The sequence below is a fragment of the Puma concolor genome, chromosome A2 (genome assembly GCF_028749965.1).
Source record: "Puma concolor isolate L17-30 chromosome A2, mPumCon1.1.hap2, whole genome shotgun sequence".
In the NCBI taxonomy this organism is placed as follows: Eukaryota; Metazoa; Chordata; class Mammalia; order Carnivora; family Felidae; genus Puma; species Puma concolor.
Genome location: NC_141668.1, coordinates 83449607 through 83476970, shown reverse-complemented (window position 1 = coordinate 83476970; position 27364 = coordinate 83449607).

Genomic DNA, 27364 nt, shown 5'->3' with positions numbered 1-27364 from the left:
TCCTGATACATTATAAACACACTCTCTGATCCAACCTCAAACTGGCTCCAAAGAGCTACTACTGCTGTCCCCTTTTAAATGTAAGCAAACTAAGATGCAGAGGGATTAAGAGATTTGCCTAAAACAGAATAAACCAAGGGGCCTAAATTCAAAATGAGGTTTGACTTCAGTGGCATTGGTCTTGACCAATATACTTTGCTGTAACACAAAGGCCAGTTCTCTGATAATAACCTCCAAAAGATGGGGAAAAGATTAAATCTAGAAACAGGAAATAGGGAAACCTAGCAAAGGGAGTTTTTCTCCTGGCCCCAAATAACTGCCAAATCTCCCTCAAATCTGATAAAATAAGCTGTGAAATTATTGGTTAAGACAAAGGGTATAAGGAAATATGAAGAAACATTAACTTCTACCCGTTTCCCTATTACAAATTGGGTATAATTGTCAACAAGTTCTATCTATACCACAGATTTCTTATGTACAAAATCAGTGTTTTCAATTCATCTTTCTGTAATAACACTTTAAATCTGAGCATTACAAAAAGTTTGTTTTTATCAATACTTGACTCAAATGTTGAAATATATATATGGCAATTCACTATGCCTGTTGGAATCTCAGAAGCCAACTTTACACTACATTATTAAAAACATGAGGTGGGGCACCTGGGTGGCTCAGTGGGTTAAACATTCTACTTTGACTCAGGTCATGGTCTTGCAGTTCATGGATTCGAGACCCACATCGGGCTCTGTGCAGACAGTTCAGAGCCTGAAGCCTGCTTCAGATTCTGTGTCTCCCTATCTCTCTGCCCCTCCCCTGTTCACACTGACTGGTCTCACTCTCGCTCTCAATCACTCAAAAATAACATTAAAAAAAAAGTGAGGTTTGATGAATACATTTTGGATCCCTATCACGTCAATAGAGTGGTGATAGAAACCATCACAGAAAATGAAGTCCAAAGACATGATGTTACATATTTTCAACAGGTGTATCAACAGCAGGCCACCAGAATTTTTCCTACTCTTTCCATGAAGATGAAGCTAGAAGAAACAGGTTTGTGCCTTTGTAAATGTCTATCTAATGTGAACAAAGTCTCAAGAAGCTGATCCTTAATAGCTATAAAGTAAAGGTTGAATGTTCCCAGCTTCTTGTAATGTTAATTCAAGGCTGGCATCCTTTGAAGAACTTTAAACACATTGAACACTGGGGACATAATATTGCCTGGCTAATCAGCATGAAGTTGAATGTGGAAAGACACTGGCACTGTTACATGAATATGCTCTGAGCTGATCCATGATGAGCCTTTGGGAATGAATCACAACTGTCCTCAATGCTTTTATTATGAAAAAAACAAAAACAAAAAACAGAAAAGTGAAGGGAATGGAAACTCAACTTAATCCAGTCTCAATAAAGGTATCTGAACATGCAGTGGAAAAAAAAAAAAAAAGACTTGGACTCTGGAAGCTTCAAGTGAACAGTCAGGAAACTTCATCAGACCGTTCAATTTAAAGGTATCTAGTTTGTGACAAGGGAGTAAAATGTTGAGAAGCAGTGAGGAAGAAGCATTCGTCCTAAGTAAAACTCGCCTGCCCCCCAAAAAGTTTGCCTTAAAAACACAATTGCATAAAATAAAGTAAAAGGTTGCGTTATTGCAAGGTTAGTAAGCACCCTGTGATCTGTTCCAGCCTCCCCCTATTTCCAATGGGTTGGCTGCTGGAGGGAAATCCGTCCCTGCTATGGTTTGGCGCCATCTGGTGGAAGTTAGGATCCGGCTTTAGAAGCAAGGAGCGGATTCTGAGTCATGCGGCTGGACACGCAGGACTTCCAGATCGGGACAGCGATTTCTGGAACCTCCCTGTGAGTTGATACCAGTTTTTTCTCATCAAGAGCAGCATCGAGAGAATACGACCCATGAGAATACCGTAAATGAGGCAATCCACTCTCTTTCTTGTTCCCAATATGAAGGTTGGGAGGCGTACAGCCACCAACCCCCGATCACATTATATCCAAACCGATGTCACCAGAGCATTTTACTGACTTTAGGCCTATCCATAAACTCCCATTCAATCTTAATTCTGGCAGCTAATGCTGAAATCACTTATTCTTACAGAAATGATTATATTGTTTCTTCATTTCTTAGTTGACCATCCTTCCAGTTTCCAAACTCTCCAACTTGGGGTTATTCTAAGATCCCTCCTGGGTATCTCACTCCTTCTATAGTACTTTTCACCTGTGAAGGTTTCAAGTTCCTCAGCTTAGTTTTGCCTCAGTATCCACTGCCCTGTTGCTTTATAATATTCAAAAACTCTGCCGTTCTTGGCTGTTGGTGAGAGTGATCACTTGGATTTAGCTTTGCTTTTATTTATATCATTTTGTATTTTATAATCTTCCACTGATAAATTCAAATTTTTATTTTTGAGTTTCTCTGACCTTTTCAAAGAGATTCAGAGAAAGAGAAGGAAACGTGTTTGCTAGGTAGTCACCTTGATAGGAATGTGTGCTCCTTTTCAACAGGTGAATTTATTAACCTCCAATCTGATAGCCAATCACTGTTCTCCACTCTGTTATAGAGAACGATTGTTTTGCTTCCAGATTCTTACGCTGAAGCTCTAACGCCAATCTGATGGTATTTGGAGATGGGGCAGTTGAGGAGATTTAGATTTAGATGGTTGATTAGATTTAGATGATGTCCTGAGGGTAGGGCCTTGATCACAGAATTAGGGCCCTTAAAAGAACACACACCAGAGAGCCCCTTCCTCCACTCTGACATGGAAGACGTCATGAATGCAGCTGTCTCCAAGTCAGGAAGAGGGTTCTTACCATAACTCCCCAGCCATGGTAGCACCTTGATCTTATACTTCCCATCTGCTAGAACTGTGGCAAATAGGTCTATGGTTTAAGTCTCCCGTTCCGTTACGGGGTCCAGGCTGACCGATACACATTTCATCCTTTCTCGGATGTTCAAGTGTTGGTCTATGCCAGAGGTTTGTTAAGCCTCATTTTTTCCTTTTCATTTTGAAGATATTATTTTTAAGTAATCTCTGTACCCAGCATGGGGCTCTGACACACAACGCTGATATCAAGAGTCACATGCTCCACCGACGGGGCCAGTCAGGTGCCCCCTTTCGTTTCTTCTTCAAATAATGTTTTTTTCAGTATGTGAAAGTGCTTTCTGACCCACACCAGTCCTTTAATGTAAGTGGTCCTCATGATCCTCTTAACCCTATTTAAACACCACAATTCTTATGCAAATATGGACTTCTTTGCACAGAATGGTAGTACTTATAACCACTGCTTATACTTGGTTTGTCAGAAGAGTTTACATTAGGCACAAGTACAGAAAGCAAGTATTACCTTTTTTTAAAAAAAAAATGTATGTTTATTTGAGAGAGGGAGAGAGAATGTGTAAGCAGGGGAGAGGGGTAGAAGGAGAGAGAAACCCAAGCAGGCTCCACACTCAGTGCAGAGCCCAGCATGGGGCTTGATCCCATGACCCTGGGATCACGACCTGAACTGCAATCAACACATCAAGATATAGATGTTCAAGCAGCCAAGCCACCCAGGTGCCCCAAAGTTTGCCATTTTAAATCTTGTATATATAAGAAGACAAGGTATTGGAATACACAGATTATAAACAATGAGGATTTGTATCTTTTTTCAGATTTCTTTCAGTCCACGTTTATTGGGAATCTTGGTCTCACTTCACTCCTCTATGCCTCTGTGTTCTTTTAGGTAAAATTAGGATGATGGATTAAATACTCTGTGTTATGTCTCAGGACGAAAACTATTAACTGTATTGATATCATCTTACTTGTGTAACACTGTCATAGCCACAAGGTGCTTCCATATGCTATCAGTTAAATTGCCAGCAGCCTCGAAGGCCAAGTATTCGAATTTACCATTTTACCAAGAAGAGCAATCAGGCTTTAAATCATTGATCCAAGTGAGAAAAAAATGGTAAGCAATGGACTCAAGATGCAAGCAGGAATCTGATTCCAAATTTCAGGTTCTACCATCCCACACTATTTCCTCATCTGGGAGATCAGTGATGTACTTATTTTTTTCCCCCCATTAGTCTCCCATTTAATGGCTTCTTGAATGTCAGATTAGGTTTATTCTAGGGTGATACAAAATGTACTGTACACAACTGTTTCTCTCAAGCCATTTCCACAAGGCAGTTCTACTTTCAAAAGGACCCTCAACAAACATGCAGCAAATCCCAGACTGCTCTGCTTCCCACAGTCCCTTGCCTTTCAAAGTGGGATGTCTATGAATTATGGAAAAGGGGCCAAGATTACTACTGGGGAGAGATGATGGCAGATATTTTAAGAAAGTGAAACCAGGTTAGCAACCTAGTATGATTTCTAGATTAGCTTGTTACCTCCATGGAAGTCCAAACAACTCTCGATATTGAGGAGAGAGACCAAAAGAGCCAGTTGGGGGTTCAAACAAGTTCAGGCTTTGATGCACTGGGTTCAGGTCTTGCCCTCCTCTGACAACTTGAGTAACCTCGCTCGATTCTGATGGATTAGACTCTGTTTCATCTGCAAAGTACCTACAACATGGGGCACTGGGGAGGCTACAATGCTACAAGTGTATAAAAAGCACCCAATAGAGTATCAAGAGCATTGATGGCATCCTAAAATATTATGTCTGATTATATAAGAGACAGTTCAATGAAACTAGCTAATTAAATCTCTGCACCCATTTACAATTTTATCATCTAAAAAATATTCGACTATTTTTAAAAGATGTTTTAGGGGTGCTTGGCTGGCTCATTCAGTGGAGCACACAACTCTTCATCTCAGTGTTGTGAGTTCAAGACCCACATTGGATGGAGAGATTACTTAAAAATAAAAATCTTAAAAAAGGATATTTTAATACTACTGGCACAGTAGTATAAATAACGTCAAACTATACGCTTTGACTTGAGGAATCCATGCTTGCATTTAACAAATTAATCCAATTAGTAACTACTGCTAGAACATTTACCAGTGCTCTGTGTTGGGGAACAAGATGAGTGTTTTCTTTGTCCTCATAGAGTTTGCATCTTCCACTTAATGGTGTACATTAAGTGGTTGCAAATGTGGTTGCATTTTTTAAAAAAATCTTGTCATTGATAAGTCAAAATTTACTTTTAACTTTGGTATAAACTTGCCTTGACAACTCTAACTCCCACAAGTAAAACAAGGCAAGAGATATGTTTGGCAGAGCAACTATTTATGTCCTATCTTCTGTGTTGCCAGGGTGATGGTAGCAATATTGAAAACATTGGAGGTGGTTGTTTTATTGGCAAGGATCCTGATTTTCAATTCCAAATGCAAGGACTGTAAAAAGCAAAATGTAGGCTGGGGTGTAGGCAGTGGACTGGCCATGGCTATACGTCAGCTAGATGAATGGATTATTGGTGATTAACCAAATGTGGATGCTGTTCTTGGAAGTGTAACACTCATAGGCAATATTTTTGTAATAATATTTTAAAACTAATGAAAGTTTAGTGATTACCTCAAATTTTTTTTCCAAAATCTAAAGCCTGATGTTTGCTTTCAAATGTTAGTTTTTTTGCCCAGATTTCTCTTCCTCTCCTTTCAGTGGGAAACAACTCAAAAGATGTACTAAACTTTTGATCCCTCCTTTAAGAATCGAAATATTGTCACAGTACAAGTTCAGCTTAAGAATTTTTTAAACATGTTGATTATGTACATTAAAGGGAATAAATTCATATACCAAGGCTGAAAAGACAAAGTCATCTGTTAGGTCGGCTGGAAGTTCTGTCTTATATGAAAGCACCACATTTGTGTATAGACATGGACGGGGGTAACCAGCTTGGGACTTCTTTCCTCCCTCACCAACTTCATCAAATCAATCTCTTAGCTTCAAACCAACTAGTATATTGACACTGAATTAAAAACACCACCACCACCACCACCCTTCTGAGGTATTGGGGGTTGACCCTATCAAACTTCAGGTCTTCCACCTGGCAGTATGGTGAGACATAGTAGGATATGGAAAGAAAAAGAAGGATGGTGATAAACCATGACTATAGTTCTTAGACTTTTTTCCTTTTTTTTTTAAGGATTCAAATACATTTTATTTCTTCAATTACACCATCATGAGTAGAAAGAGTGCTTAGATGAGAAGGTTGTTTTGAGACAATTCTGCACTAGAGCACCTATAATGGTTGCTGATCTATTCACTTCTTTGTGATTTTACCAACAGAAGACAGGTTCTGTTTTTTTTTTTTTTTTTTTTTTTTTTTTTTTTTTTTTTTTAATGTTTATTTTTGAACTAGAGAGAGTGAGCAGGGAAGGGACACACAGAGAGAAAGAGAGAGACAGAAGATCCAAAGCAGGCTCTGCACTGACAACAGAGAGCTTGATGTGGGGCTCAAACTCAGGAACCTCAAGGTCATGACCCAAATCAAAGTCAGATGCTTAACTGACGGAGCCACCCAGGTGCTCCCAGAGAACAGTTTCCATTCTATTTCAGTCTGTGCTATTCTAAATATCCCTACAATAACATAAAAAGTAGTTCTGCTGGCTAGCACAGCATTACAATACTTGTGAAAATCCAGTGAATATTTTATGTGCCTCTGTCTTGCCATAATTTGCTGAATGTTTCTATTCTGGAGATACTTAGTATATTTCTGGCCAAGGGAAACATCATGAAGGTGTGAGAGGATTGCATTGGATTGCAGCTGCTGGCATATTTCATTGCAAGACGCCCTGGTAGGAACTCAAATGCTCTTCTCAGAAACTTCTAGATTCTGCTTCTTTTATGAAGAGTTTATTATATTATAAAGAGATGCATGGTATAAGGTAAAGGGGTGGAGAGAGCATCCATGCCCTGAGTACACCCCATCCTCCTAGTACATCAATGTGTTCACCAACCCGGAAGCTGCACTGTTGGGTTTCTTGATCCATGTTAGGTTTTGCCAATTATTTGCAATGATATGATATTTGAAAAGCAGGAATAATACGGAGACATTTTATATGTTTGACCTGTTTTGTTTCTATTGGTGATCAGATCAGTCATATTGATATGAAGTGTGTTTTTTGTTTTTTTTTTTTTTCCCCACCAGTTTTAAAACTTTTCTGCAGAGTTTTAGTGTCTATCTTCTAGCTTCTTGGGTTTTGAGAAAGATTTTACAGCCAGCTCTGGAGGCCCAAAATGGAGCTCACTTCTCCAACTCTTGCAGTAATTTAAAAATTACCTAATCCTCTGTTAAGTTACTTTTTGCTCAGAATACCTCAACTAGTTTTGATTTTCTATACGAAGACTTGTCTGATATACAGCGCATGTTCTTCTGTTTAAAAAATTCAATACCTAACTAGTTTTTATGGGAAATTATCCAAATAATTACCATCATATTGAAGAGGATGTACTATGACAAATTCCTCACAATTATAGATGTAGCTTTGATTTTTCAGCACAATCTGCTTCTTTCCCAAATTCATTTATTCACAATGCAGTACATTTAGCACATCTACAGTTTCTTGGATTTTTCTCCCCTCCAACTTGTTTATTGCCATCTACCTTTCTACAAATTCTTTTTTTTTTTTTTTTTTTTTTTTTTAAAGGGAGAGAGAGACAGAGAGAGAGAGCATGCGCACATCTCAAGCAGGCTCCGTGCTCAGTGCAGAGGCTGACACAGGGCTCGATCTCAAGACCCTGGGATCACAACATGAGCCAAAATCAAGAGTTGGACCCTCAATAGATTCAGCCACCCAGGTAGGACTCTACAAATTCTCATTCTAATCCTACACTTGCATGATAAACTTCCTATGATCATTTAACCAGAATTAATCTTTTTCTTTTATATCTAAACTAATCTAGCACTGTGTTGCCTTTGATCATAGAAAACTCTGTAACACCTGAACACTGATTATTCTATCCCCCAATTTGCATCATTTACAAAAATTTACCAAATACTTAACTATGAGTTAGTTATTGAGCTAGACACTGGAGATATGAAAATACAGTGTCTTAATGAGCCTGTATCTTAGTAAGATATATCATCATTAAACAAATAGACCCAAAATAAATAGTCAAGTGTCAACTCTCAGAAGTTCCATAAAGCAAAGTATTGTGTGCCTATACAAGAGAGCTTATCTGGTTTGAAAGTTAAGGCAAGCTGCAGGATCACTGGAGGTGGTCCCTAAAGAATCATCAGACACTTAACAGAGTGGGGAAGAATACTGGAAATATGGCACTGCAGCGAGACTTTGGCTCAAACAAGCATTCTATAAGGAAATGAAGTCCCTGCCCCTTCTACAGGGAGCCTTAATCTGAGTGATTCTAAAGGAGCCTCTGTCTCACTTTACTTTGCAGGGGGAGGAACAATTCTGTCCTGGATAGAGTAACTCTCATCAAAGAACATACTTTCCTTTCCACAGGGCTCACCACACCCATGCCTTCAACTGTGTCCCTTCTACTTCACAATTTTTTTTACACATACACATGGTGGTGGTGGTGGTTGGGGGGATGTTTGTACCAACTATGGACAAAATAACACCCTTATTGACTACTTACCAGGGTCCAGGTACTTTTACATTTATTTACATCTATGTTGGCACTTGATCTTCATAATAGCCCTATGAAATCGTTATTTCAAAAGGAGGACACTGAAGCACAGAAAATATTAAGGACTTACTAGATGCTGGATCTAAGCACCACTGAGTGTTTATCATGTGCTAAGTATAACTGAATAAATTCTATTTTCACAGTTACTATTATTCCCATCTTACTGAGGGACTGAGAGGCCGGGAGATGGGCTTGTTCACAGTTACAGAATTGTGTGGCGAGGTGCGGATTTCAAGCAAATCCAGTCTATGCCGTACTGTGCCACTGAGGACTGTACAGTTTTCCAGGGTTCGTTTTGATCCCTTAGTACAGCTTTGCAGGCAGGACTCTCATGTCCATTTGGAGCCTATCTCTGGACAAAGTGGGAGCTTAGTACTTCTATGTTCTCAGCTTTGGGATCTAGTCACCAATTCTGGGACAACAAGAAAGTTCCCACCCACCATCCAGTTATATACGCGAAATGCCTTCTGTCTTTCAATAAACTTTTGTCTCTTCTAGGGTAATATATACTGAGAAATGCACAAAATTTAATATTAAAAGTAAAGAGAATAGGGGCTCCTGGGTGGCTCAGTTGGTTAACTGTCTGACTTCAGCTCAGGTCATCCTCTCACGGTTGGTGGGTTTGAATCCCGCATCAGGCTCTGTGCTAATAGCTCATAGCCTGGAGCCTGCCTCGGATTCTGTGTCTCCTTCTCTCTCTGCCCCTCCCCTGCTCTTGCTCTCTCTCTCCCTCTCCCTCAAAAATGAACAAACATTAAAAAAAAAAATTAAAAAAATTTAAAGTAATGAAAATACAACTAAGGTTTAAATTGCTTCAAATAAATGTTAGGTAAGCTAAATCTACATGCTTGTGAAAAATGCCTAATTTTGGATGATCCACAGCATCACTTACTTCTGCTAGTTTGGATCAGTGAGAACTAAACTAGAGTAAAAAGATATCGTTAATATATATTCACCAAGAAAAAAATGTGAAAATAGCCAAGATCATTTTGGTAGCAGGGAGACCAGCACAATCAACAGATTCTCTGTTACACATATGACATGCAAAAAAAAAAAAAAAAAAAAATGATCTGGCCACACTCAGATTTCTCTGCCATTACCTGAAAATGTAGAAGAAGCAGGTTTTTTCAACAGGTCCTAACTTGAACTCTAAGGATGCCTCTGGAAGAATATTGGGGTGTCAGTAAACAGAAAATGCTATGCAAAATTTGAGTCATATATGTCTATTTTTTTTCTGGGGAACGAGTCCATAGCTTTATCCAGTTTCTAGTAATGGTTCCCTAAGAAAGGTTAAGAAACACTGATGGGGGAGCACATGGCTGGTTCTGTCAGTGGAGCATGCGACTCTTGATCTTGGGGTTGTGAATTTAAGCCCTACGTTGGGTGTAGAGGTTACTTTAAAATCCCACCAAAAAAAACACTGATGCAGGCATAGTGATAAAATTATCAGTGCTAAGTAGGTCTAAGAGAATATATTCTATTTATAATGACAAAAAAGCATTCATTCATCCTTCCCAGTTAAATAAGAAAACTATGGTTTTAAAGACAGACTAAATAAACCCCTAAAATAAGCATTGAGTATATACCTCTGCCCTGAAGTAAAAATGAGCCCCAGTCAGATCAATCACCTGGAACTGATTTCCCGGCAGCAAACTTTTCCTGGCATCAGCAGCCCATTTTACCCTTATTTTTGATCTTTATTTTTATTTGAGGTGATTACAAGTGAGATAAAATTAAGATATGCAATATTTTTTCAAATTGAAATGTTCTGATAAATAAAGTCATATAAACGAACTCTTCCTTCTATCACGTAACTTCCAGAAGCACAAGGATTCGGGTCTCACTGGTCATAGACATATTACAGTAGAATATCTAATGGATAGCCATCTTCATTGCACACAATTGCTACTTCTGCCTTAGGTAATGTTAGAAGGTCACCTTATAATTATACTGTGAGTTTAAGAAGTTATTTTGTTATCTACTAATTTGTTTAAGCATAGAAAAATAAATTTTTATGATTTAGAACCCAAAGCAAAGAAAGGAAACGTAATATATATGTGCATATATATACATGCCTAAGAAATAATTTTTCAACAATTTTATACATACTTAATGTCTGATTTGGCAGATGGCACACCTATTTCAAGAAATATTTAACAAAATCTCTGATATAAAGACCAACTTGGATGATTCACTGGATCATATACACTTGCATTTTTCCTATCTCTGAATAATCCCCCTGCGTTTTTATTGTATGATGCTAAAAATGTCTTCAAAACAAAACCCAGCCTCACAGATGCAGAGAAAAGATTGGTGGTCGCCAGACAGGTGGGGATGAGGGCCAAATGGGTGAAGGAGATTAACAAGTACCAACTTCCCCCTCTAAAGTAAGTTATGGGGATGTACCATACAGCCTAGGGTGTATACTCAGTGAGATTGTATTAATTTTGTAAGGTAACAGGTAAGTAGATGTATTGTGGTGACTATTTTGCATTGTATACATATGTTGAATCACTACGCTAGACATCTGAAACAAATATTGTATGCCAATCATACCTCAATAATAAAAAAAAGTCTTCAAATTGTATAGTCACCGCACCTCAAAGTAAAACATCCTCTGAAGACCTAATGTTAGAAGATTTTCCAAAAGACTGAGAGAGTACTCAGAAGGAACAGATCTGCAAGCAAAATTGCCCCTAAAAACAAAACAAACAAAAAATATCCCAAAAGGGAATGGAAAGGAGAAATGGAAAAGAAGGGTGTGTCCTTTATGACAGAGTTGCTGGAGGCCTTCACACTCTGTTCCTTCTTCTTCTTGATGTGTGACTGGGTTATCCTTGCCCTGGTCCTTGCAGTTGGGTGTGATCCTGTGATTGGTTTATCTAAAATGGAATGACTGGAAGTACTCTGTGTCAATTTTCAGGCTTAACCTTTCAGAACCTCACCTTCTTTTCCTACTTGTATTCAGAATGACCGGGAATGAAGATGATGTAAATGTCCTAGAGAAGCAGCTTTTCATTCTTGACCCAAGAGTTATCAGTGGATGGAATTCAACTTATCTGTGAAACTTAGTGAATAATTTTATCTTCGTTTTTATTAATTTATGACTCTCTTCTGTTGCAAATTTAAGCAGTAAACCACAGTAGAATTAATAGTACTTACTTGTGGCTTTAGAAAATACAGAAATCACAAATATTCTCAAATCCTGTTTCAACCACTCCAAGTATCTTAAAATCCTGCTTACGTTCACAATTGCTTCAAAATTATGGTTTTTATGGCTATAATGTACACTTTCAAAATAGAAGAATTTAGAGTGTCAAAGAAGCACACATTTATATGTTTTAATCATGGTATTTCAATGTTATTTGTTTCCTTTTTAACCTGAAGCATTTTATTCATGTATCTAGTAAACATTACACAAAAAGACAAAAAAGGTTTAAGAGCTGTGCTTGCCCTGGATGATGGGAGAAGAACGAACTTGGAAACAACTGTATTCCCTGAATGCCAACACAGAGCTTCGTGACAGCCTTGAAGATGCAGCTCCCCTATTTCCATGGGAAAAGGAACATTTCTGTTATTTAAGTCAATCTATTTGTGGGCCCTTTTTACGGCCACATCTGATGCATGTCCCAATATATCCTTGTATCATCAACTTTTGTTTGTTACAGAAAGGAACATTTACATTTTTTTGCCAGAATTAACAGAATAATGCTCAGTATCACCAATCAACAGGGAAAAGAAAATCAAAACCACAATGGGATACCACTTTACACCTGTCAAAATTGCTAGTACCAAAAAACCAAGAGATACATGCTGGGGAGGATTTGGAAAAAAGGGAACCCTCACTTATCACTGGTGGAACAGTATATAGATTCCTCAACAGATTACAAATAGATATACCCTGAAATCTGTTAATTCCACTACTGGGTAGTTACCAAAAGGAAACAAAAACACTAATTCGAAAAGACGTATGAACCCCTATGTTTATTGCATTATTTACAGTATCCAAGATATGGAAGCAATCCAAGGGTCTATCAATAGACGAATAGATAAAGAAGATGTGATACACACCGCCCCCTGACACACACACAGGCAAGTAATATTCAGCTATAAAAAAGAATATTATCTTTTCACTGGTGACCAATAGATGGACCTAGAGCGTATCAGGCTAAGTGAAGTCAGACAGAAAAAGACAAATATCGTATTTTTTCACTTATATGTGTGATCTAAAAAATACAAATGAACCAAAAAACCAGAGTAAGATTCAAACACCAAGAAAAAACTGGCAGTTGCCAGAGGAGTAGGGGGTGGGGGGTGGGGGGTGGGCAAAATGGGTCAAGGGACATGGGAGGTGTGGACTTCCAGTCATGGAATGACTAAGTCATGGAGATCAAAGGCACAGCATAGGGAATGTAGTCAAAGGTACTGGAATAACATTGTACAGTGGTAAGTGCTAGCTACATTTTTAGTGAGCATAGCGTAACATATAGAATTGTTGAATTACTGTTTTACATCTGAAAGTAATATAACATTGTGTGTCAACTATGCTGCAATTAAAAAAGAATTAAAAAATATTTTTAAGAATTAAGGTAAGAATTTTTGTATTAAAATTAGAGTATTCAGTGCTTTAATACAATAAAACTTAGGTAAATATTAAAATCTTAGCAATAAAAACTATAACAGTAACTTTTCAGTATATTATTCTCAGAAGTCCATACAACAATGGAGTCACTGAATCTAATGATCTAAAAGTTCCATTCAAGGCAAAGATCAACAAATGTGTACATCCCTTAGGAGCGATCAACAATCCCTGTAAACTCTCATCATTTCCATTGCAAGCATCTGCTCTCTGATCAAACCATCCTTCAAACCCATATAAACAATCTGTTAATTCCATACCAATTTTACTTTTTCAGGTTTCTCTCAGGTACCCACGTCCCTCATCAGTTTACACCCCATAGCCAAACTTTAATTGTTATCTTGCGTATAACCCAAATCTCTTCCATATCTTGTATTCTCTACCTCTGCCCAAGCATCAGTTTGACTAGAAGAAAAACATGTCGCCATAATTATCACTCTCATCTAAACCTCAAGACCACGAACTTTAAGCGGGCTATTGGAGCAATCTATTATCACACAATCCTAGTCTATTTGGTTTCTACTTTCTCAGTATCTGAGAAGCTTGGTCATGGAGATTTTGAAGAGAATCGATCTTTTCCTAGCTCCCCTTACCTAATTTACAGAAGTACCACTGTGAGCATCCTGTACTTAACCTTCACTCCTGTAACCTGCATGGTCTGTGCTCCTTTGCAAAATCCCTTTCTCCACACTTGTACATCAAATTCCATTTCTTCTCTCTGTTCAGGGACAGGGCTCACACAATCACCCTCTGTACTTGATCATTCTCATTGGCATATAGAATACGCTGTGATTTCTCCCACTGTTAACAAAAATTTTGTCTGGACCCCACATTCCTCTGCAGCAACTGCCTTATTTCTTTTTTTTGTTTTTATAATGAAACTCTTGGTTGTGCATCTTTTCTATTTTCAATTCCTTTCTTTTTTTTTTCCCTTCAACTATTCAAAACAGCTTTTGTTCAAACTCCAGTCCACCAGGAGAGTTTTCAAAGTTACTAGTGACTTAACTTCAGTACTGGTAAATTCAACAATCCGTTCTTGGTCCACATCTTACCTTGTCTATGAGCAGTATGTACCACAGTTGGTGGTGACCCTTTCCTTGTTTGACATATATCCTACATTTCCAGGACAAAATTCACTCTTGGTCCTTACCCCAATCCCCAATAACAACCACACTTCCTTACGCTTTTGCTGTTTTTGTGTTTATTTTTTGTTTTTTTCTTCCAGACCTCATAATAATGAAAAACTCCAGGGCTCAGGCACTGTCCCCTTAGGTATTTTTTATATTCTCACACTCCCTTAATGACCGCAAATACCATATATTTAACTGACATTTATGTCTTCAGCCCACACTTCTCTGAACCCCAGGCTCACATATAAATCTCAAACTGAAAAAAGTGAACTCATGATCTTTCTCTCTAAACATACTCCACCTGTAGTCTTCCCATCATAGAAAAATAGCAAGTTTATTTTTCAGTTTTTCAGAACAAAAATATTCAAGTCACCCTTGACTCTTCTGCTGTAACGTTCCACATGAATTAAGTTTTGTCTAAGCTTAAAAAGACAAAAACCTCACCATCTTCTTAACAAAACATAGTCCAAGGCACCAACATCACTTACCTGGATTATTTTGATAACCTTCTGACTTGTCCCTCTGCTTGTGCTCCTTCCCCAACTGCAGTGAATTCTCCTTGCTTTCCACATGATCCTGTTACAATTTAAGTCCATAGAATAGAATTAGAAAACAAATTGTCAGTTTCATTTAAAATAAAATCGAGGGGCGCTTGGGTGGCTTAGCTGGTTAAATGTCGCACTTTGGCTCAGGTCATGATCTGGAAGTTTGTGAGTTCAAGTCCCTTGTCTGGCTCTGTTGCTGACAGCTCGGGGCCTGGAGCCTGCTTCGGATTCTGTGTTTCTGCCCCCCTCCGCCTCTCTCTCTGCCCCTCCCCTCTTCTTGCCTGTGTGCAAGCTTTCTGTCTCAAAAATAAACATTAAAAAATTTAAAGAATGAAATCCAGATCTCTTCTCATGTCTAAGTCCTAAAGATCTACCCCCTGCTATGATGTTGTTTCCTACTCTGCTGTCCCTGATAACCCACTGGGTCCATCCATTATGTTGACCCTGCGTTTCTCATCTACACCAGGCATGCTCCAGCCTCCGAGCCTACACAAGTTTCTTTTCCTGGATGCTCTTCCCCAAGGATTCTTTTTAACAGTCCCAGTCACTAGCTTTAAGTCATTGCAGGAGTTCATCTTCTCAGGGAAGTCTTTCCTCATCATCCTTCTCTGCTTCAATTTTCTCCATAACTTTCATTGCCTTCCAACATTCTATGCTTATATCCTTTTGTTTATTGGTTTTCTCCTCCCGTGACAATGTGAGCTTCATGAGAGTATTTTGTCTATGTTCTCTCACTTAAAAAAGGTACTGACACATAGCAGGTATTTGTCAAGTGTTAACTCCCAGTATAGGTTTTGTTATGACTGACTTAAGTATTGTTAATACATTCTGGCCTGTTATGTGGAGGAAAGATAAATCAGTTTTAAAATTCAAATTTATCAGAAAACTAATGGAAATGTTTGATAGCATTAATAACCCTTATTTTTTAAAGGTACCCCTGATTTCTCCTGGGAATGTTAAATCTGCTCCATTAAATTAAAAAGTACAAGTTAACTTTAATTCCCAGTTAAGAATTTAAACTTTGCAAACAAAATATTAAATGGGGCTTTATAGATCTATAAAATGGACTATGTAAGATGATCATAGGCCATAAATTAGGTGGACATGTATCCAATTCTTTAAAATTTTATATTATGAAATATATTTAGAAAATAATTTACACATCCAGTCCAAAAACAGATAACTGCCCCACTCACATGAAGCTTAGTAAAATATTTAATGTTTTAAGTCCCTATGTGCCACTCTCCAATTACTACCCTTCCCCACCTCTAAAAAGTAAACCCAAGAAGTTGTGTTAATCAATCTTGGCTATGTAGTTTTGCCATATATGTATATTTCCATAACTAGATTTATTTTGCTTAATTTTGGAACCTATATTAATGTAATAAATACTATAGGCTTTCATCTGTAACTTTGTGTCCCCGTTGTCATGCTTCTGAGATGTAGCTATATAGATTGGCTTCTCTAATTCATTTAAAATGATGATCTTTTGAACATTCTTGCTTATGGCTTGAGGACCATATATTCAAAAATTTTATTAGGCATCATGATTTTGTTTTCAAAGAAGTTATGCTACTCCCAACTCCTGTGAGCACAGTATAACGGTAACCATTTTTTCACATCCTTGCTGTTACTAAAAGTTTTCAGTTTCTATTTTTGCCTAATGAACATGGAAGGATATTGTGAATTTAAGTCACCTTTTCTTGATTACTAATAAAGTGGTCACATAGTGAAATTAAAAAGTTGTCAAGTACAGTTTCATTTTTTATCCCCCTTAAGAACTTCTTGTAATTTTTAACCTGATTTTATTCATACCACAATTTCATAAAAGATATTCCCTTATATTGCCACCTTAAATAATTTGTCTTTTATATTTAACTCCTTAACCTGTTTGAAGTTATTTGAGTATAGATGAAGTAAAGTTTTACTCTAGGACATTAACCAAATGATCTATTTTTTCCCTACTTACATACTTTCTATATATCTTTGGGTCTATTTATGGGTTCTCCCTTTCCGTTCCTTTGTGAACTCATCACTAATATAATACTACATTATTAGTGAAACTTTAAAATGGTCTTAGTATCTGATAGAGCTCATCTCTCTAATGTATATAGTTTTTCATTACCAATTAGTCATTTTGACCCACTTCATTTTCCATATATATTTTATAGTAAGTAAGCTGATTTTAAAGAAAATTCCATTTAAAAGTGTAACCTGCCACATTTCTCTCCCCACTTTGGGTCATTTAGTTGCCCCTCTTTTTAGTTCATAGTCAAATGTGACCTTCTAACATAGTAAGTGGTTTATGTATTCATATGCCTATTGTTATTTTACTTCCCTCTCACCTGTCTGCTACCCAGAGGGACTATAAACTCAAAATTGCCCAAGTTATTTTTGGATGTGTTTATGTGTACATTTCAAGCACCTAAAACAGGAGAGGCTTGGGCAAGGACAGGTACTCAGTAAATAGTTGCTGAGTAAACAAATTCAACTTCGATTCATGACTCAATCACGGAAAACTGCCATCTAACATTACATTTTTCTAATCCATGAACATGGTATCTCCCCATCTATCTAGATCATCTCTAAACTATTTCAATACAGACTTCTCAGTGTCCTAAGTGAAGTTTTTATGTGTCTTTGTAGATTTTTGTGTAACTTATACCTTTGTTTTCATTGACACTGGTTATGAACTTGATAGTATTTTTTGCCAATTTTTTCTATTAAAAATAATTATATTTTTTGAATTTATTAAAATGTACAAGTAATTCTATCTTTTAAAATGTATTTTTAGCAAAGCTGGGTATGACATCTGGGTTTAATATTTTGTTACATTTACTGAATTATACTTTTCACACTGTAAAATTCAACCCTTTTAAGTGCCTAATGCAATGACTTGTGATAAATATGGACAATACTATCACTACGCTCAAGATATTGAAAATTTACCATCGTTCCAAATATTTCCTTTGAACCTCATTGTAGTCAATTCCATTCCCCCACACCCAGTCTTTGGCAAACTCTGATCCATTTTCTGTCCTTAATGTTTTACCTTTTCTGGAATGTCATCTAAGTAGAAGCATACAGTATATGGTCTTTTGTGTCTAGCTTTTTTCTTCAGTGTAATGCATTTGAAATTCATCCATACTTTCGCATGAAATGAGGAACTTTCCTTTTAATTGCTGATGGCATCACATTGTATGGGTGTAATGCAATCTGTTAATCCCCTCACCTCTTGAGGGATATTTGAATTTTTTTCTAAATTGTAGCGGTAGAAGTTCTCCTTCCTCCTGGGTAAATTTCTAGTAGAATTGCTGGAGCACATGAGAAATTTTCTGAGTAAGAAATTCCTAACTTTCCCACAGCGTACCACTTTTTTTCATTCCCACCATCCGAGTAATATAATCCTGGTTGCACTATGTTTTCATCAGCACTTGGTATTAAGATGCTTATTTTTATCCATTCTAGAGGATAACCAGTGTCATCTCACTATGATTTTAGTTTAGATTTGCCTAGTGACTACTCATGTTGACTTTCTTTTCATGTTCTAATTTGTCGTTTATAACTCTTCTCTCAAAGTCTCTTAAATTTCTTGCCAATTTTTAAATCAAATTTTTGGCTTATTGAAATGTGAAGATTATTTATGTGTTTTGGATGTAAGTCCTATTCTCCCCACCTCTAAAGTAGCCTTGAAAATCATCAGCCTCCCAACCACAGGAGCTATGAAAAGCAGCAGCCTTACAGCCACTGGAGGGGATAGAAGGAGGGTGTGGCTTCTCAGAAAGCCCCATCCTCAGAGCATTATCATTAAACTGTCTTGTATCTCCCTGAAAATGTCTATTTACAGAGTATTGTCATTATTTAACCTGACACAGAGCTTGCTTGCTGGATTTATCTGATATAAAACTTATATCCGGAATGAATAAAAAATTTACAATAGGAAGACAAACAACCTAATTAAATTTGCATCAAATATCTGAATGAACATCTTTTCAAAGATGGTGTACAAATGGCCAGGAAGCCTATGAAAAGATGCTTGACTTTAGTCATGAGGGAAATAGAATCAAAGCCTCAGTGAAATAATCACTCCACACCTAATAGGATGACTATAACCAATAACACACATAATAAGTGTTGACAAGGTTGTGGAGAAATGGAATCCTAATATATCGCTGGCAGGAATGTAAAATGGTGCAGCTACTTGGGAAACAGCTTAACAGTTCCTCAAAATGTTAAATAAACATAATGTTACCGTATAACCCAGCAGTTCCACTCTCAGGTATGTACTTAAGATAGATAAAACCATATGTCCCATAAAACCTTGTATACGAATGTTCATAGCAGTGTTATTCTTAATAGCCAAAATGTGGAAACACACATGTCCATTAACTGAGAATGGATAAGCAAATGTGGTATATCCATACAACGAAATTTGATTTAGTAATATAAAGAATCAGTAGATTCATGTGAACACTGAATGGCCCCTGAAAACAGTATGTTAAGTGAAAAAGTCTACCATAAATCACCACATATTGTATGATTACATTTATAGGAAATAGTCCGAGTAGACAAATCTGTATAGACAAAAATACATTAGTGATTGCCTGGAACTGTGGCAAAGGGTGAGGTGTGGAATAACTCCTAATGGGTTCTTTTCTGGGGTGATAAAAAGGTCCATAAATTAAGTTGTGTTGACAGTTACCTAGCTCTGTGAATATACTAACAGAACTGTATACTTAAACACATAGACATAGAAGAAGAATACACCATTTTGACACGATTAGAAAAATTAGGAAGTGTGGGAATGCTGTCAAGGTTGGACGATAAAGAGCAATGAGAACTCCTCATTCACTTCTGACAGAAAGACACATTAAGGTTGTCACTTTGAAAAAATGGTTTGAGGTCATCTGGGTGGCTCAGTCGGTCAAGCATCTGACTTCATCTCAGGTCATGATCTCACAGTTCCTGAGTTCGAGTCCCGTGTTGGGCTTAGCGCTGATACCACGGAGCCTGCTTCAGATTCTGTGTCTCCCTCTCTCTCTGCCCCTTCCCCACTCACTTGTTCTCCCTCAAAAACAAATAAACACTAAAAAAAACTCCACAGTTTTATGAGGCACATGGTGGCTCAGTTGGTTGAGCATCTGGCTCTTTGTTTCACCTCAGGACATGATCTCACGGTTCGTGTGATCGAACTCTGCATCAGGCTGTGCATTGACAGTGCAGAGACTGCTTGGGATTCTCTCTCCCCTTCCCTCTCTGTGCCCCTCCCTCACTCTCTCTTCAAAATTAACTTAAGATCTTTTTGAAAAAGACTTTAGTGTTTAGCCAGCCATTGCATGCCTGGATATATACAATAGAGAAATGATTGCACACATGCACTAGCTATTTCAGGAGCCCTGTTTTTAAGAGATAAATATGAAAAACAGAGTATCCACAAAAAGTGAATAAAATGATATAACATTCCCATAAATACATTTCCCCTGTGAAAGTGAGAACTATCCCTCACATATTTAATATCTAACTAAATAAAAAATTAAGTTACAGGACTGATTAAATACTTATGTATAGCTCAGTAAGAGAAAAATAAAGAACTTTCTTGGGGAGAGATACGTGATAAAGGTATAGAGAAAAAAGTGAAAGATGAATATAAAATTCTGGTTAGTGTTTATTGCTCTGGGTAGGAAGAAGCACACAGGACACTTCCCAGGTTGTGATAGCTCGGTGGGTGTCATTCCTAATTAAATCCCCTGCAACACACCTCATTGTACATTGAATATGTAGCCATGAAGTGGAAACGAATAGGTGATATGGGAGCAAGGCATCTATTTTTTGAAAAATAACAGATGGTTAAAAATTACCCCTGAAGGGGCGCCTGGGTGGCGCAGTCGGTTAAGCGTCCGACTTCAGCCAGGTCACCATCTCGCAGTCCGTGAGTTCGAGCCCCGCGTCAGGCTCTGGGCTGATGGCTCAGAGCCTGGAGCCTGTTTCCGATTCTGTGTCTCCCTCTCTCTCTGCCCCTCCCCCATTCATGCTCTGTCTCTCTCTGTCCCAAAAATGAATAAACGTTGAAAAAAAAAAAATTAAAAAAAAAAAAATTACCCCTGAAAATCTATTTCCCAAACTCTAAGGTTGTCTAAATATACAGATATATGTTTAATATAAAGTTACACAATTTTATGTAAGAATGTATTTTATTAATACATATAATTTATATACCTATTTGAATATATAATGTGTATGTACATATATGAATATGTGTATGTAACACACACATATTTGAAAAGAAATCTCAGATGTATTTTTTAAGCAAAATTTGCTTATATTAAGAGCACTTTTTTTATTAAAAGCATTTGAATTAGCATCATTTAAATATTTTACTGAGAAAAAAAATATTTCAAACGTATGTGTGGCAAGCAATGAGATTATGTTATTATGTAATTTTCTATTAGACTTTTGAAGTATTTTTATTCCTTTGCTGGTCTTTTAGTAGTTAAATATTTTCTTGATCACTATTGATTTTGACTTATCTTGCGGCAGGCAATTTTTATTGCTCTATGTGGACTTTTGTGTTTTCACATTAAAATTACACTCGGTGAGATTTTATTTCTCTCAAGTAAAGCACAAAAGGGGAAAGATCAGTCTATAATAGAACAATGTAGTGAAACCATAGCTGAAAAAGATCTGGCAGAAGCACAACTCCTCTCTAAGGGCTAAAGATTACCATTTGTTACCATGCTATCTATTCTCCACCACTAATGAAATTGAAAAAGAACTTTTTAGAAGTACTTTCTATCTTCCCTATTTCAAATTATTTATACTGGCATTAATAGACACACTTAATATACATATCAAGTATTATTCGTTAATTCCTTGCTATTGGTGTATTGACTTAATGTGTAAGTTAAAGGTGCACAGTAAGGTATTACATAGCTTTGTCCCCTTGTTCACAACTTATTTTATTGTGGCTTTACAATGGAACCTTGAAGACTTCCTCATTTCCATTCGTGCATCCATGCATTTAAAAATTAATTCAATAGGGGCGCCTGGGTGGCTCAGTTGGTTGGGCGACCAACTTTGGCTCAGGTCATAATCTCGCAGTTTGTGAGTTCGAGCCCCACATCAGGCTCTGTGCTGACAGCTCGGAACCTGGAGCCTGCTTCAAATTCTGTGTCTCCCCCTCTCTCTGCCCCTCCCCTGCTCCCGCTCTGGGTCTCTCTCTCTCTCAATAATAAATAAACGTTAAAAAAATAATAAAAAATCAAAAATCGATAACATAATTTTAGTACACTTCCTTCTTTTCACAAATATTTACTGTTTACCTCCTGCCAGGCACTACGGTTGTTTCTAGAGATAAAATAAGGGTAAGCAGATAAAGGATCTGTCTTCTTGCAACTCAGAATCTGTATGTGGAGACAGCAAACCGTGATTACCACTTAAAACATTGTGACCAATGCTGCACTGTGACTAGCAGTACCAACAGAGGTGTGGGGTGGTTGGGTTGAGGAATTCGAGGTGGAATTGACAGGAGGAGGGTTTAATAACGAGAAAAGCGCGGAAAGAGCTGAATGGTGGAAGGAATGAAGGCCAGAAAGCAGAGAGGGCAAGAAGAAATGGGAGATATAGTGAAGACACAAACCTTAGGGGGTCTCAAGTCACACAGGATGTTATTAGCTATGTAGGTTTTTGGTTTGGTTTGTCTTAGAAAACACTGGAAAGACACCGAAGCAACCAGTAAGGTGGAGACACCACTCAAGTCAAATTTTGAGAACACGTGGCTCCAGTTTTCAGCAAGACTTCCTTTGTTACTCCCAGCGGCCACTACTCCCTGCTCTGCTCTCCTGGTGAGTCGCGTTTCTCACCATAACCATGTGTTAGTGCTGCAGTTCTCCAAAAGAAATCCAACTCCTACAGCGGCTTGCCTTCTTGCAGGAATCTCAGTTTGTCAACTCTGCCCAGAATTTAAATTCTTCTATGATTCATTAGATATCTAGTTCTCGTCAAGTCTAATGGGCCATAAATAACTTTAAAGGTACCCTTACCATATGATGTGGTAAGATGTAGAGACACACACAAACTGCAAAGGGTAACTAACAGTCGGGGGAGTAAGGTACTCTGCCTGGAAAAACAGGGAAAGCATGAGAATAGGTCTATTTTATGGGGCCCTGAAAGGTGTCCGAAAGGTTTTTCGTTGTTGGGTGTGTGTGTGTGTGTGTGTGTGTGTGTTTAAAGAGAAAGATGGAAACAGCCTTCTGAGAAAAGGGAATTTTATGCAATCATAGCTGTTTCCTGGGAGATAATTAGAAATTTGATGTATGGGAAAGGATAGAGGGAGCTTGGGAAAGGAGCTCCAGATGAATTCTGACAAATTTTATGACAGGACAAAACAGATTCCATCTTTGAGGCACTAGCGAGCCATAGGAGGAAAGAAAAAAATCAAGCTGGGGGATGCCTCTCTGGTGGTTCAGCTTAGAACTGTTGTACCTGCTGGTACGTTTAGAATTCATCTCCCTGAATGTCCATGTACTGTACGTAGCTGCCCACCCTTACTTTGTATCGTGTGTAAAGACCGACCTGCTCGTATGTTTTACTTCAGCGACCAGTGATTTGGCTTACTGTATCTCCCCTTTATTCTTAGCAACAGAGGGGGCATATGGAAAAGAATTTATGCTTACCCAGAGGCCATGCAGCCATCTAAACTAATAGGCTTTCGTCTTTAGTTTGACTTTCAAGTCAAAAAAAGTTTTGGCCTTCTCTAGAGACCCAGTAGTTTCCACTTCCCCAACACCTTACCCAAGGAAATACAACAAACATTTCTGTGAGATAATGAATATTCCCTCCCTTGATTAATGAATTAAAGTTATAACTTAAAATATTTGGCTCATCAACACGTATTGTCTGTTTTATTAAGACAAACTGATTATAACTTGCGAAAATAAGATGTAGACGTTGAAAGAATGGGAAAATCAATGTTTGAACACAAGGGCAAATGCCAGTTTTTGAATTATATACAGTGATGATTCATGGGCACAGCCATAAATCTTGCCTAACAAAGCCCATCTATCTTGGGGGATTGTCAGGAGCATATGGAACCTTCAGGTACTGTAGTGACTAATGACTATTTGTAGACAAGAGCGAAATTCCAGCTTAATGCCTATGACTACATAAGTACATGATAAAAACTGTAATGCTATTGGAGCTTTTTTTCACACATCTCTTGTGGACGCCAGAAGACAACATTATTACCGAGTAAGACATCAAATGATCTATTTAAAAGATTTTTGCAATAATAGAATAGTCATACTCAAAATTACAGCCTGTGTTTATACATATATATTTGTGTTTAGACATACAATCTATAAACTGGAAAATCTCTCATGCCCTCATGGAACATTTGAAACATTTGGAAGTGCTAAGGAATTGTGAGGTTAAGACCTAATTCACATCTATCTATTCCTCCACTGATCTTATGGCTAGGACAGAAAGCCCTGATTTAAAAGCTGATGTGTTATTTTTAGAGAAGTGGGGAGACAGGGGACAATGTTGCTCAACAACACTAAACAACAGTGCTCAAATCAGAGTGACAGGAAAAATCTCCCCTTCAGCATCTAGACAGCACTGACAATATGTGATGATCTCTGCTATGCTTTTTCTGTTCTCTGTAAAATTGAGCTTAAGGGCACATTGGTGGCTCAGTTAGAGCATCCCACTCCTGATTTTGGCTCAGGTCATGATCTCACGGTTGGTGGGTTCCAGCCCCTGTGTCAGGCTCTGTGCTGGCAGCGTGGAGCCTGCTTGGTCTTCTCTCTCCCCATCTCTCTCTCTCTCTGCCCCACCCCCAGTCTATGCTGTTCTCTCTAAAAATAAAACATTTAAATTGAGCTTCGAGTAAGCTGTCTAATGTTTGTTTCATTTACTCCACCAGATCCCATTTACAGAAAGCTTTCAATAACTACACAGCACTGAGAGACTCTAACTTCCTTCAGGATAATTGGTAAACCAGCAGGTTGTTTCTGTGTCTTGAGAGCCAGGGGACCAGATTATGAGCAAAAAGCAATGGAAGGATTAGACTGGGGGAGATTTTCAAATTCAGCCACCAAAAACCAAATAAGCAGAATTATATGTACCCTCTCCCAAATTTAGTTAAATATTTTGCTTACAAATAGAATAAATTTATCAGAGTTTTTTTTTTTTTTTTTTTTTTTTTTTTTTTTTTTTTTTTTTAAGTTTATCTGTGTTGAGAAAGAAGGAGAGCACAAGCAGGGGAAGGGTAGAGACAGAGGGAGAGAATCCCAAGCAGACTCTGCACTGCCAGTACACAGCCCAATTTGGGGCTCAAACTCACGAAATGTGAGATCATGACATGAGCTGCAATCAAGAGTCAGACGCTTAACTGACTGAACCACCCAGGCACCCATCAGAGTAGTTTTATATGTGGACTAAGACAAATTCAGAAACCATTAACAAAAAAATTCAAGGTGTCATGGTGGGTTTTAAACCTCATATCTATAAGGCTTCGTTCTATCCCCTAGGAGGGAGTCAGACAATTGTGACAGAACAGATTATCTTTGGCCTTAGACCATTTTTTCTACATGTCTACAATTGGATTTTTGTTGATTTCTCTCTGGAATTAATTATAGGCCAGGTCAATTTTCCATACCCAGTGAATTCTGTAGAAATCTTTCTACAATAAAACTTTTGATTTGTAAAAGTTATTTGGTACATAGTCTACTTTCCTTGCAATTTTTGGGCTGATTATATCCATGAAATTTGTCATTAATAACTCAATTAGCTTTCATAGTACAATCTCTGATACTTTCCTTGTTATGCTCTTTTATCACTGCAACAATACCCCAGGAAACTTTTATTATATAGCTTGAATAGCTCGTGATTTATTGATTTGAGGATCATTCAGCAACCACTTAGCATCCATGATATATTAGATAAAAAAATATGTAGCTGTTTTGTGCTCTTATGGAATTCTCAATCTGTGTTTGATGAAAACATTTTAAGAACTCTGTACCAGAAAACAGCATGCAAATTAATGATTATACAAATAATGGAATCAAAGGATTAGAAATATGAGGTGAAAAACCCATGAAATCCATTTATGATTAATTTTTGCTCTAAAATATGAATGATTCTACAAGTTTCCTCAGTAATCTTAAATATTTATTTGTACATTAAGAATAGTTTTATTCACAACTAGCATATTTCATACATTAAAAAAAACAGTCTCCTTGGAGTGCCCAGGTGGCTCAGTCAGTCAAGCATCTGACTCCATTTTGGCTTAGGTCATGATCTCACGGTTCTTGAGTTTGAGCCCCATGTCAGGCTCTGGGCTGACAGTGTGGAGCCTACCTGGGATTCTCTCCCTCTTGCTGCACTTCTCCCCTGCTTGTGCTCAGTCTCTCTCCCAAGATAAACTTGAAGAAAAAGAGGAGGAGGAGGAGGAGGAGGAGGAGGAGGAGGAGGAGGAGGAGGAGGAGGAGGAGAAGAAGAAGAAGAAGAAGAAGAAGAAGAAGAAGAAGAAGAAGAAGAAGAAGAAGAAGAAAGAGAAAGAAAGAGAGAGAGAGAGAAAGAGAGAAAGAGAGAGAAAGAGAGAGAGAAAGAGAGAGAGAAAGAGAGAGAAAGAGAGAGAGAAAGAGAGAGAGAAAGAGAGAGAGAAAGAGAGAGAGAAAGAGAGAAAGAAAGAGAGAAAGAGAGAAAGAAAAAGAAGAAAGCAGTTTACTTAAAAAAAAAAATAGCCTCCTTACTCAGACATGTTAGCAAGTATTTCATGCTCAGTCTCACTTTCCAAAATTTTCTCATTCTGACCTTTGTAAACCCTTTTACAGCTTCACATTCTTCCTTAAATGAATGGTATCAGGTCCAGTGTGGGTTCAAATGATTCTGAGTCTGAAACATTCTGTCATTCTTTGCATCCCAAACTCTTCCCCACAGCTTAATTCCCTTCAAGACTAAAAAATACAATATTGCTGACTTGGATTCAGTAAGCTTATGAAAATACATAGAGACAGCTATTATTTATCATTTGCCTTTTTTCCCCCTGAATTTTAAAATTTATTTATACTGATGACCATCATGATACTGGATAAAACGTCATATCGACTTGCAGTAAATAGTGTGACTTCTCATTTTTCCTACACTAACAGGGACAGATTTACTGTCCCTGTGATCCAGATTTTATTTGTTCTTCCCCCTCCACCACCATTATCTCCTTTGTCTTTTCATGTTTTTACTTAAGATATTCTTGCTTGTCCTCAAATATCCTCCATCAACTTTCTCCTTTATTAATCGGCCTCAAGTAGCCACTTCCATCTCTGGAATGTCCTAGCAATGATTTGGTGTGCAAATTAATTTGACCACACTTTCATTCAACAGTATGACTTGTCAAGCAAAGCCAAATAAAACAGGCACAAAGCCATGTCTTAAGGAAGCTTACACTCCAGTGGGTGAGATGGACCAAAAACAAA